This window comes from Amblyraja radiata, chromosome 2 (genome assembly GCF_010909765.2).
Source record: "Amblyraja radiata isolate CabotCenter1 chromosome 2, sAmbRad1.1.pri, whole genome shotgun sequence".
Taxonomy (NCBI): domain Eukaryota; kingdom Metazoa; phylum Chordata; class Chondrichthyes; order Rajiformes; family Rajidae; genus Amblyraja; species Amblyraja radiata.
Window position 1 is genome coordinate 142,657,790 of NC_045957.1, and position 4,502 is coordinate 142,662,291.

At 43.3% G+C, this 4,502-nt stretch overlaps 1 pseudogene; it reads right to left on the bottom strand.

The window, feature by feature from the left end:
- Positions 1 to 3,906: 3,906 nt before the first annotated feature.
- LOC116970595 lies at positions 3,907 to 4,020 on the bottom strand (annotated as a pseudogene).
- Between the last annotated feature and the right edge of the window lie 482 nt (positions 4,021 to 4,502).

The following is a 4,502-nucleotide window of genomic DNA, read 5'->3' on the forward strand; positions in this document are numbered from 1 at the left end:
GGCGATGAAAATGAAGTGATTGTTTACTCAAGTCCCTTCTTTGATGTGGCTATAAAGGAAAGCTTTCTTTTGGCCCACCTCGTAAAAAACTTTGTGGTCATGCTATTCAAGGGGAAACACATTAAAACAACTCACCCACATCTCCCTTTGCCTTGCAACAATTAAACAGGTTTGAAACAGAACAGCATAAAACACGACATATCAAGATTCAAAGTTCATTTTTGTCTGAGCTTTAAAGTCAGGGGCTGTGTATTTCAACATCTTTCCAGGCAATCCCAGGACAAAAAAAAACCCTATATTGTTTAGATTTTAGACTTTAGAGATACAGCGTGGAAACAGGACTTTCGACCCATAGAGTCTGCACCAACCAGCGATCACTGCGTACACTAGAACTATGCTACACGCTAGAGACTATTTACAATTTTATCAAAGCCAATTAACCTAGACTGTACTTCTTCAGAATGTGGAAGGAAACTGGAGCACCCGGAGAAAACCCATGCAGTCACAGTGAGAACATGCAAACTCCGTACAGGCAGCACCCGTAGCCAAGATCAAACCTGGGTCTCTAGTGCTGTAAGGCACCAACTCTACCGATGCATCACTGTGCCACCCCGTTGTTGTCATCATAGAATTATAGAATGGCCATGGCAACAGAAAGAGACCATTAAGCTCACAGCAAGTGTAGGAAGGAACTGCAGATAATACCGAAGATAGATACAAAATGCTGGAGTAAATCAGCGGGACAGGCAGCACCTCTGGATAGAAGGAATGGGTGACGTTTTGGGTCGAGGCCCTTCTTCTGACTGCCGCCGAGTCCACACCGACCAGCTATCACCCGCGTACATTAGCATGATTCTACACATCAGAGACAATTTACAATTTCTAATCAAAGTAAATTAATAGTAAGATTAAACGAGAACTTACCAGTTTGAAGTTTGATCTGTATTTTATGAGGAGTTACGATGAGGGATTACGTGAAGAACCCGTCCAGCACGCACGCGCGACATACTTCAAAGCAGCGGTGTGGAATCACAGACAGACACAGTAATTGAAATAAATATAGTAAAGAAAAGGAGAGCTTAGATACCAGTTTGATCTTTATTATTGAGGGTGGGAGCGGAGGGCACGTAATCCCTCATCGTAACTCCTCATAAAATACAGATCAAACTTCAAACTGGTAAGTTCTCGTTTAATCTTACTATTTTACTTCGGAGTCACGTGAGTGACTATGTGAAGATTTTAAAGCTCTGTGATTTCAAACCATGTAACAGTTCATACTTCACTCGCTGCCGAAGTCATTCGAGGGAGGAAGTATATTATCGTAATCAACCATGAATCTGTTTGTAAACCAATAATGGTGTTATTAACAATAACAAGACCAAAATGCTCCCCCGGGCTTAAATTATATATTTTTTGCAGATTCAAATACTTTTTCTGCAAACGATACAGGTTCTGCCAGCGGCTAGTTATAAAGGTTTGGAACGTATACTCCCTAGACCACCCCGCTGTGGCCAGGATGTGGTCCATAGGCACGTCCATCCTCTTAGTCACTGATGTGGATGCTGCCCTGGAGGAGTAAGATTTATACACGTTAGTATGTACTCCAGCAACTCCCAGTATCTGCTTGAGCCACTTGAGATAGTTTGGCTCGTCACCCGACCATAAGGTTTCTTGTGGCTGACCCATAAAGCTTTTTCTCTCCCTCGAGGATTACCTATTGTGTCAATGTAGTTCAATAAGTGGGTCATGACACATAACCGTGGTTCAGGTGGGTATGCCCGGAATTCCATGACTAGACCTGATGTTCCTGATCTGCTCTGTTTGACCAGCCCCTAATGGTAAATGTAACACGATCTAGTAAACCATATTGTCCAATCGTAGTAGATGGAGGAACTGGACTCTTTGTGCTGAGACAAGGCCATCAGCATGACCGTCTTCAGGGTGGGCTGTTCCAGGGTGAGGGACCTGGCTGGTGACCATCCCCTAAGGTACGTCAGGTCCACACTGACATCCCAGATTTGGGTGTACCTAGGTCTGGGGGATTAGAGTTGAATATGCCTCTCCTGAATTTGATCACCAGCGGGTGGTACCCTATGGCCTGTTGTCTTGGTGCCCGAGTTAAGTAGGTTGACAGACCACTTCTGGCTGTGTTGATGGCGCAGTAGCTGAGTCCTTCATTGTGGTGATGACCTGCCAGGAACTCCAGTACAGGTTTTGTTGTAGTTGAATATGTAGTTCCTGTATTTGAATAGTATCTTCCCACTTCTTGATGTTCGCCAAGTATGTTCCCTAGTGGATATGCGATGGGATGCTATCATCGTGTCGATAGTGCTGTCTGACAATCCAGGCCCAGCAGTGGTCTTCCCAATTCTGCAACCAAGGCCCAGTAATGGTCTTTTCAAATCTGCAACCCAGTAGTTTAATTTATGGTGGCATGGGTGGCTTATGCCTGAAACTGGGTGAATTGATAAGTCTGGGCTATTGGGAAATCATTAGGGTTTTGATGACCATGTCGAGGACCACTGGGAACCATGACTGTGGGTTTGCGTAGTACCCGACTGATGAGGCCGTAGTACCTGACTGATGAGGTAGGAAAAAAGGGGGAAGAACATAGAGATTAGATTCCCCCCCCCCCCCCCCAGTTCAGCGGGAATGTATTCATTGCCGCTGCCTCAAAGTTTGGTTTCATGCGACATACATCGGTACGTGGTGATTCAATTGAAATACAGGGAAATCGATATCTGGTGTTCCATATTGCTTTGTAATTTCAGCATATACTTTGGTTTAATATGTCTGTTTACCGTATTTAGCTCACCTGGTAGGTAAGTTGCTGATGGTCGAATATGTTTGACGACATACGGTTACCAATTGTTAAATAAATTGTCACATGATATCGATTTATTCTGCCCAAGTGGTTGGTGTATGCCACCACTGTGATGTTGTTAATTTATAAACAAACATGCAAAATGGTGCACTACTGAACAATATGCTTTTACCAATAGAACGTACTCAATATTTCCAACTAGGTTTTATGACCAGTGTCTATAGTGATGACGACTCCAGATTAGTCCATTTGCCACCATGTTCTGGGTATGGGTTATTTTGTTTAAACACTAGCACCTTAGCTCTAATGGAAAGGTTCAAGTTAAGTAGCTGGTAATGCTGCTACTAATTCCCAATTACTCTAGCCACTTGTTGAATGGTTGGTTGATTGTCACCATTAATTATTACAGGTTGTGTCATATGCTGACTCTCCTTATGGCAATGTTATAGATGAGTGGATAGAGTTAATTGAATACCAGATAGTCAATAGTTGTGGATGGTGTCAACGTAGATCTATCTGGATTGTATGACAGGCTCAGGCTAAATAAGTTTTAGTAGCTAATGCTGCTGATTAGCTATTCCCATGGATTTGTCTGACGTTAGTATCACAGAGACATGACATGACGATATGTTCCTTAATAGTGTCAGGGCTGGTTTGAATATCTGGAAACAGTTTTGGCTCATATTAGCCATTGTCAATAATTTATACTGCCATAGTTACCCCATCCAGGTAAATTGGTATCTCCGAAATTTTATGAATGGGTACTGAATAGTATGCATCTTTTCAAGTATCCTAGGAAATCCATGGTTAGCAGTTACAAGTTTCCATAAGTGTGTAACCTGGTGAAAATACTCAAGTGGTAAAGTCAATGATGGTGCGACATTCACCATCTTTGGGTTTTTTGGTACCAAAGGTTCATATTAGGCTTCTTATGACCCCTTGTATATCAATGATGGTGCGACATTCACCATCTGGGGTTTGTTGGTACCAAGGGTTCATATTAGGCTTCTTTATGACCCCTAGTATATCTTCTCCAGTTAGCTAGTCCCTCATGTTCTTTTTTAGTGGGAGGGTAGACCCCTTTGGGGTGCATGCTGAACTGGTAATATATGGTCCCTAGATAAGGGACGTATCAGATATTAAACTGATAAGAACAGATACTACCCTTGATCTTAGCCAAAAGGCCGAGAAGTGATGGGTTTCTTAATTCAATTTTTATCCTTGAATACTTTTGGTATATAACTACCAAGTGTGATAGTTCTTCATGTTCCCAACCCAGGTGTGATTTCCCCCCCCCCTGTTAGTACAAACCCTTCACCTTTTATGTGATGGTAGGAACCATACTTATCTGTCTTCACTGTTGTTTAGTGGTGTGTTCATTTCTTCGGTTTCTGGTTCCTTGTCTGTAGGGATGGTGTTGTTGGGGGGTGGCGCATTTTCCATGGGGCCCGCTCTGGACCCTGGCCTGAAAGGGCTTATGGGGGTTGGCATGCGGCCCCCGAGCTTTCACCAGTACTATTAAGTAGACGCCTACTGGTGGACGCGTGTAGGTACTGCTGTCTGGTTTTGTGTGATGCTCATTCCAGGCCCTGCCCTCTTGATGCCGAATATTTTGGATACTTCGACCAGTTTCTTCGGCTTGGTTTGGTAACTTAGCCAGATAGCAGGATCTGTGGTT